A 9,276-nucleotide genomic window follows, 5' to 3' on the forward strand; every position below is an offset into this window, starting at 1 on the left:
CTGTATATATTATATATAATAATATTATATGTCTACATATATAGAGATATATAGAATAGTGCCAGATACTTAGCTGGGTACTTTTATCACAACAGTCTTTCAAGACAGAGGATGAAAAAAACGGGCAGGGGGAGTGCATTTCCAAATTGCATCTCCAAATTGGAAGAAAGAAGGCAGCCTCCTACTCATGACTTTCACAGTGTCCACTAACAAACCTGGTAATTCTGGACTTTATGTATTAGCATTCATTACACTGTTTGGCAGAGTACACAACCAGATCAAAATGATTTCAGGAATAACATATCTTGCCATGAGGAATGATCTAGAATTTGGGAACTACAAGAGAACTCAAGAAGTCATCTAATTCACTTTTTCATGACACCGATAAAGAAATCCAATTCCAAGGGGTCAATATTACTTGTTGGATGATCTTGGCTTCTTCCAAGTGGCCCAGCTGAGGCTACTTGGTCTTCTGGCTTCTTGTCACACAACCTTTCATAAAATGTACCCTTAATTAATCTTTATTTTTCTTATTAGTAGAAGAAATCTTAAGATGTTAAATAGACTATATTTCAGTAACAAGACCATGATGGAGAAGAAATATGTTTGCTGATACAAGTGCCATTTCCTCTCTGGTTATACTGCTCACTTCTCTCTTTCTCCCTAACACCACACCCATCCACCCAATCCCACCCTCACTCAGTATATATTCCCAGTGCCCAAAGACGGAGCATCTCTTCATATAACTACACATGAGAACTACCTAGAAAAGGGCAATGTTTCAGTCTGACCTCAGAATGAACTACTGACAAAATTCAGAGCCCTGAACAAAACATGGCCTTAGTTTTGTTGACTTAAGAGATTTTATCCCAGGATATTTTCTAAACTTGGTTTATCACTGCTAGATCAGCTACTTGCTCTGCTAAAGAGGTAAAATCAATGCCAACTTCGCCTATTAAACCATGAGTTTATAATAGTCCCAGAATTTTGCTAAAATATGAGGTAATCTTCAAAGGAAGTCTATCTCAATCACAAAAAAAAAAAAAAAAACAGGACAGTGAATCAAGTGGAGTCAGGAGGTCTACTTATAATGCCAGCTCTTTTGCTAACTGAAAAAAGACACACCCCAGTGGGCCTTGTTTTCCTTACCCGAAATCAAAAACTTTGGATAAACAACCCATAAAGTTCCTCCATTTATAAGTTTCTATGATTCCACGTAATCACATGGATACCTTCCATGACATCCTGAGTGATGTGACATAGGTTGTGTCATCCAGAGGATAGACTTGCTTTAATGGGCCACCTTGGCAATGCATTTTAAGAAATTAAATGTTGCTAAGGAAAATTAACGTTGAAAAAAAAGGTGACCCTACTTGGAATTTGCCCAGGGGTACACTCTATTTAAAAGAATGGCTTCAGAAGCCCAGTGGTCATGGTTTATTATTGAAGTTGTGGGATTTTTTCCCCACAGCCCAAATATTGTCTTGCTCAGCACAAAAGGGGCCTCCCCTGATACTGGCTCAGAGGGCACTCAGCCCATCCAACTCCCACCCCAGTCTGTTTTTATTGGAACTTTCTTTATAAACACTTAACTACAGCCCAGCCCTGCTTATCTTAAACAAATGTACCAGGCATAGCTCTTCCTGGTACAGAGCCAGAAAAATAAGGAGACAAACAACTCATGGCTACTTTACTGATGTCTTTCTGAGCCAAGAAGAAGAGGCAGAAGAGAAGAGACTCAAATGGGAAAATGTCATTGAAAATTCTGGATGGAAGAACCAAAAGAGGAGCAAAAATGCCAATAACTTTTGGCTATCATTAAACCAGAAATAGGTGTTTGGTTGGGAAGGAACTGAGCAGTGACTTCTCTACTACCAATATGTTAGATTAATAATGAAAGCTAATAGGTAAGTTTTATGATTCGCCTAATAAAATGTACATTTCTCAAGTGCATTCATTTAAGAGGCTTTAATACTCAATACATAAATTGGTGCATGGCACTATGGCAGCCTTCCAATTTAACATTCAGAGCCGCGATGTCAAATATGACAAAATGTTGCGATCAGTGTGGACTTGAAAGATGTGAACACACAAATGATAGGAATAGAGTATTTAGAATGCATTATCTCTACAGTAGAGCTCAAGGGGGCAGTGGAGGGTAGAAGCTCGGTTATGCTTTTCTCAAACGGACTAATGTTTGTGTCTCTTTAAAATTTGTATGTGGAAACCCTAATCCTCAGTGTGATATGATTTAGAGTTGGGGCATTTCAAAGATAAATAGGTTTAGATAAGGTCATAAGGGTAGGGCTCCCATGATGGCGTTAGTGTCCTTATAAGAAGACACCAGAGATTTCTCAAAGAAGCGGTCGTGTGTGATGACAGTAGTCTGCAAACCAAGAGAAGAGGCCTAGAATGATGCCTACCCTGTCAGCACCTTGATCTTGAACTTCCCAGCCTCCAGGACTGTGAGAAATAAGTTTCTATTGTTTGAGGCATCCAGTCTACAGTATTTTGTTATGGCAGCCGGAGTTGACTAATATATTAAGTCTCAGAAATCATAGTTCTTCAATTAAGTTCTTTACTAGGGCCTTAGATACATGATATAGTGCATGGTATGTTTTGAAGCCTGAGTTCCATCAACACCACAAAACAGGTCAAATAAATCCCAAAGATTACAGGTCACTGAGTAGAATTTTACAGATAAAAAGACCTCTACTCCCTCCTCGTTTCTGTCTCCAATTTCCAACACGGACATTCCTTCACAGACCACAAGGCAGGTCTGAGCTTTTCGGACTAATCTGACCATTTGGCTTTTCCATCATGAACCACAGCATGCCATTTAGGATGGAGATACATACCATTATGACTTTTTACATTTTTGTTTTTGTTTTTTTTCTAAATAATTTATTATATCTTTTCAAGTATAGTTGACATACAATATTATATTAATTTAAGGTGTACAACATAGTGATTAAATGTTTATAAACTTATGAAAAGATCATCTCAATAAATGTAGTACCCACCTGACACCATACATAGTTATTACAAAATTATTGACTATGTTCCCTATGCTGTACTTTACATCTCCATGACTATTTTGTAACTACCAATTGCTATTTCTAATTCGCTTCTTCTTTCTTACCCACCCCCAGTTCCCCTCCCATCTTGCAACCATCAAAATGTTCTCTGTATCTATGAGTTTGTTTCTGTTTTCTTTGTTCATTTTGTTGTTGTTGTTCTTTAGATTCCACATATAAGTGCACAATATCCTCCAGGTCCTTATATGTTGTTGCAGATGGCAAGATTTTATTCTTTTTTATGGCTGAATAATATTCCATTGTGTGTATATATATATATATATATATATATATATATATATATATATATATATATATATATATATATATATATATATATATATATATATATACACATACATATATATACATACATACATATACAACCTCTTCTTTATTCATTCATCCATGATGGACATTGCTTCCATATCTTGGCTATTGTAAATAAAACTGCAACAAACATATGGATTCACATGTCCCTTCAAAGTAGTGTTTTGGGTTTCTTTGAATAAATACTCTGATATGTGATTACTGGGTCCTTTTTGTCTCTTGTTATAGTTTTTGTTTTAAAGTCTATTATCTGGTATAAGTAGTGCTACCCTACTTTTTTGTTTGTTTCCGTTTTCATGAAATATCTTTTTCCATCCCTTATACTTTCCATCTGTGTGTGCGTCTTTTGCTCTGAAGTGAGTCTCTCATAGGCAACATATATAAGAGTGTTGTTTTCTTATTCATTCAGCCACCCTAACTTTTGATCGGAGCATTTAATCCATTTACATTTGTAGTAATTATTGCTAGAGATGTAGTTATTCCCATTTTATTATTCATATTTCTGATCTTTTCTTCTTCTTAAAGAAGTCCTCTAATATTTATGGTAATACTCCTTTAAGTTTTTCTTCTCTGGGAAGCTCTTTATCTGTCCTTTGATTCTAAATGATAGTTTTGTTGCATGGAGTAATCTTGATTGTAGGTCCTTGCTTTTCATTACTTTAAATATTTCATGCCAATCCTTTCTGGCCTGCAAAGTTTCTGTTGAGAAATCAGCTCACAATCTTATGGGAGCGCCCCTTATAGGTTCCATCAACCTATGGAAGCGCCCCTTATAGGTTCCATCAACCTATGGGAGCGCCCCTTATAGGTTCCATTGATTTTCTCTTGCTGCTTTTAAGATTCGTTCTTTGCCTTTGACATTTGACATTTTAATTATGATGTATCTTGGTGTAGGCCTCTTTGGATTCATCTTGTTTGGGACTCTCGGCATTTCCTGGGCTTGTATGTTTATTTCTTTCACCAGGTTAGGGAAGTGTTCCATCATTATTTTTTCTAATAGGTTTTCAATTCCTTGCTCTCTATCTTCTCTTTCTGGTACCCGTATGATGTGACTATTGTAAGATTTTATGTTGTCTTAAACTATCCTAATTTTTTTTGGATTCTTTTTTCTTGCTGCTGTTCTGATTTGGTGTTTTCTGCTACCTTATCTTCTAAATCACCAATACGATCCTCTGCTTCATCTCCTCCACTGTTGATTCCCTCTAATGTATTCCTCATTTCAGTCATTGTATTCTTCACTTCTAACTGGTTTTATTTTATGTTTTCTATCTCTTTGTTAAAGTTCTCCTTGAGTTCATCTACTCTTTCTTTAAGTTCCTTGAGCATCCTTAAAACCAGTTTTTTGAACTCTGCATCTGGTAGATTGCTCATCTCCATTTTATTTAGTTCTTCTTCTAGAGCTTTGTTCTGTTCTTTCATTTGGGACATGTTTCTTTATCTCCCTATTTTGGCTACCTCCCTGCATTTGTTTCTCTGTATTAGGTAGGGTTCCTAAATCTCCCAGTCTTGGTAGAGTGGCCTTATATAGTAGATGTCCTGTGGGGTTCAGTGGCACAGTTTTCTTTGGTTCCCTTAGCTGGGTAGTGATCTGGGTGTCCCTTGTGTGATTTGTGTGTGCCCTTCCCTTGTAGTTGAGCCTTGGTTGCTGTTGGCACATCAATGAGATTGACTCTTAGGCTGATTGGTTGTGAGGACCAGCCAGTGACTACAGTGGAGAAGCTAGTATGCAGGGGCAGTATTTGCTTTAACAGAGCTCTGGTGCCTGCCCTGTCTGCCCTTCAGGTGTGTCACCCTCAGATGCCACCCCAGGTGGTGCTCCAGCTCTATCTGAAGCTGGTCTCCGGCATGCCAGCCCAGGAGAATCCTGGGAGGGGCCTTGTCGCTGGCCAAGTTCAATTGTAGCCTGTGCCCTGCCCAGAGCCACCTGGCATGAACCAACAAGCAATCCACAGATGGCTGCCAACAGCGCTGAGCTTAGAGGTGCCTTGAGAGGCCAAGCCATGAACCACGGCCAGCTGATTTTAGTGCTGGGCTTGGGGCTGCTCAGCAAAAGACACGGAACACAGGGAGGCCAGATGATGATGCTTGTTTGGGTTTTGTGAACCTTTGAGAGATTTAGGAAAGTCCTCAGCATGAGCCCTACAGGCTATTTGTATGGAAAAGCCACTCTGTTTTGTTTTTTTTAATTTTACTTCTCTTTGAAGATCAATTTTAACCGCCTAGAGTGCAGAAACCCCATCTCGTTTGTTTTCAGCCTGGCATACTACTTAGCATATAATAGAGAATCAATATGTATTTGATTTATTCGTCAAATAAAGAGCAAAATTTTTTGTGGCCAGAGGAGCAACAATTTGTTACAGGTCCCGCTTTTGTCAAGGGAAGGTCGGCCATCTTTTACAAACAGGGAAGAGAACTTTGCTCTTACTCACCATCACACCTAATAGCAAAAATTGCTCATATTTGTCTAGCACATCTTCATAAAAGATTATTCCTGCAGGTTTTTTTCTCATAAATCTGGCAAGCATGATCCTTAGATGGGAGCCTCTCAGTGTGCATGGATTCTTAAAGCCCACCTCATCAGACACCACCTGTGTCTCTCTAATTCTCTCAAACAGTAGGTGTTTGAGACCAAAAATTTCAATGGTTAAAATGAAAAAAAGTGCTGTGTTAAAAGTTATGTTTACTCATAGGTAAGAGGCACAAGGGATAATCTCTATATGTGACGTAGACAAGGAAAATAATTTTAAAAAGCAGATATGATCAGATTTCTCCCGTTCAAAATTCCCCTTGCGTGAAGGCTGGCTGGAACACTCTGTTCCTAGGAAGGGTGCAACAGGCAAACTCGATCCCAGGGTGTGATTCTATACACAAGTTGGAGTGAAAGGCTCTGGGAGATCGATAAATAGTTTTACCTATTTCTTTTTTGAATAATAGAACCAGACAGACTTTAGCAGGTAATGCAAAAACAAACAGAAGTATTCTGAAAAAAATAAATCATAAAAGGGTAGTATCTGACCCTTAGCCAAAGGAGTATATACAAAAGAAAAAAGAGGTTGTTAAAGTCTTATCCAAAGCTACAAACACATCTTTGTTTTTGTTACACCCAGTGAGTGCTTTGCTGTGCAGGCCACCAACAATTGGAAGGTCAAGACCAATTTTAAAAAGTTTTTTATTTGAAGAATAGAACAGATTACTTCAAAAGAAGAACAGAGCACTTCGCACTTAGTAAATTAAGAATCACTTCATGAAACTTGAAATTTTATATATAAACCTACCCTGGACTTCCTGTCATATATATGTCTTACTATAGTGTTGCACAGAAAAGTTAAAAGTTTTGTCCTAGTAGTAGCAAGGGTGTTGGCGAAGTAGTAGTGTTTGCACTTTCTCCTTTCCTGGTATTAGCAAAATGAAAGAACAGCACTGTTTGTTTTCTGATAGAGCAGCAACCGGGCAGGGTGGTATGAGCCCTGGATTCTAGCCTGTGAATCATGTCTACACTCCCCACTCACTGCCGCCCCTTCTGCAGGATTTATGGGATCGCCTCTGTATTTTCCCACTTTCCTTTGGATGGGCTTTGTAGTCCCTGAAACTGCTACCTAACAGTCCATCAGAGTCATCTTCAGAAGCAGTCAGTTAATCAAAATGAGGCGAACATATAATTTACTCAAGTTTTCAGAAATATGCATCTCAAAAAATATATGAAATATAAGAACTGTTATTTCTCTTGGCTGGCACAGAGTAGAGGCCTAAGAAAAATGTTTTGTTAGGTGAACAGTTTCAGCACATTCAGGGGCTCTGAAAAACATCAGTTTCATATTTTAAGCAATAAAAACAACTCTGTGTCTCCTCCACATCTGACTCCACATTCCTTGTGATCAGGGGTTTTCCACAGCATCCAGGAAGGACTCTCAATAAATATAAACTAAGAAAAAACATACCAGGAAAAAACTACTCTACTCTTGTCCTTTTCTAGTTTAGCTATTTAGTTCTGAAAAGTCAGAGGCCTTCCTGTTTCATCTGTTCCTGTGGAAACCCACCCAGTGAGGACAGGCCTCAATTCCAGACTCGTAGTGAGGGTCAAACTTTTCTAACTATGAAAGAGCAACTGTCTTAAATTCCAATACCCTGAGGGAAGCAAGTTAATGAGAGGTGGTCCCCTGCTGCATCACCTATCCTGGCAGACTTTGCGCAGGGACATTTCTTCCCAGAACATTCTGGTTCATCGGCAGCAACAGTGCTGTCTATTCTGCTGTCTCTGTTTTTCTCTTGCTCTGTCTCTCCGTGTCAGCTCCTTCCTGAAACCTCCCCCATGTTTCTCATCAGAATACTTCTGTTTGTTTTTGCATTACCTGCTATTTTGTTTACACCTTTCCTGATGCATGTAACAATTACTTGAAAAGATGCCCATCCTCCCCCATATACAGTGAGCACCTTGAGAGTGTGTATACATCAGCCCTTCCCTGACCTTCATCCATTCCACAATTCCTGGCTCATCATGAAGATTCAACGTAGGTTGTTGAATTGGCTTAATCAGAGGGCTCCTTATGATTTCAGTTGTTCATTTGTGCCTAAAAGCAAGTCTCAGGGACTTCTTTCTCTGCCATAATATCAAAAGAGTGTATTTTAATAGACAGGAAAAAAACAGAAAGGACAGAAGCTGGAGAGAAGACCGAAAAAGCTTTCTTCTGAATCACCGATGGCTGTACATCTCTCTGTGTGCCGCGCCTGCCTGCTCGCTTGGGGGAGGACTGGTTTTACCTGAAAAGTGGCTCACTCACACTGCAGCTTTCAAAAGTTTCTTTTGAGAATGACAGTAGATTTCAATTTAGAATTCTTTTTACCATAATCTCAAAACATTCTCTAAAGAATTAATCTTTATTGAATCATATGTTCAATCACCTCCCACCCATAATTCTTTCTACTCAGGTCTTTGGAGGAAGAATGAGCTGAGACACTGAAGAAGGGGAGGGTATCCTGCTAAGCCGTGACTGTCCGCACTGCTATCTCTGTGTGTCTACCCTTGCTCTGGTCACTCACAGGCTAGACCAGGAGCTACTTCTGTCACCAATTTAACACATGATACTACTCAGGAAGCACTGCTGAGAGCCCTTTTGCAGTGGCTGGAACAATGTTTCTGACATATGTTCCCATGGCCGGCACAAGTCAAGGCTTATGTCAATTCCCTTTCCCCCACTGCAGGTTTGGAGAATGTTCTTTGTGAGTCCTGGCTGAGTCACAGATGGACACAGGGCTCTGGGCTGCCCTTGTCATGTCTCACACCATGAGGATGCTTCAGGCATTTGCATACAGGCAATCCTTCTGCCAGGCTCTTTACAAAAAGCAAAAGAGGCATTTTTTCCTTCAAGGCTGATGGCACCTTTGACCATTAGAATATATTCCATTAGCAAGAGTGGTCAGAGGTGATTAGACAGAAAAGCCAGTTTCCCTGACAGTGATTCCACCCATTGGTTATTTGAAGAGGGTGTGCAGCCAAAGGGCTCTGTGGCTGCTTCTGAGTTCCATCCAGTGCTCTACACTTCTCAGCAACAGTAAGAACCAAGGCTATACATTGGTTACAGACCTTTGCAGAAACCACACCCCGACTCAAGCAACTAGAATGCTAAGGATAGTTACCTCTATTCGGTTCTCCTCATCCAATATATCTGGAAAAATACACAGTATATTTCAGACTCTCACATGCATGTCTTCAAAGATAAAGGCACAGGGATACGTTTATTCACCCATCATGGTGTGTGTCGCCACTATTCACTCAGCTACTGAAATAGAAGCTCAGAAGTTATTCTGGTTGCTTCACTTTTCCCCACACCCTCATAACCCATAACACATAGTGGGTTAATTCTACCTAAAT

Source organism: Pteropus alecto, unplaced genomic scaffold (assembly GCF_000325575.1).
Source record: "Pteropus alecto unplaced genomic scaffold, ASM32557v1 scaffold121, whole genome shotgun sequence".
Taxonomy (NCBI): domain Eukaryota; kingdom Metazoa; phylum Chordata; class Mammalia; order Chiroptera; family Pteropodidae; genus Pteropus; species Pteropus alecto.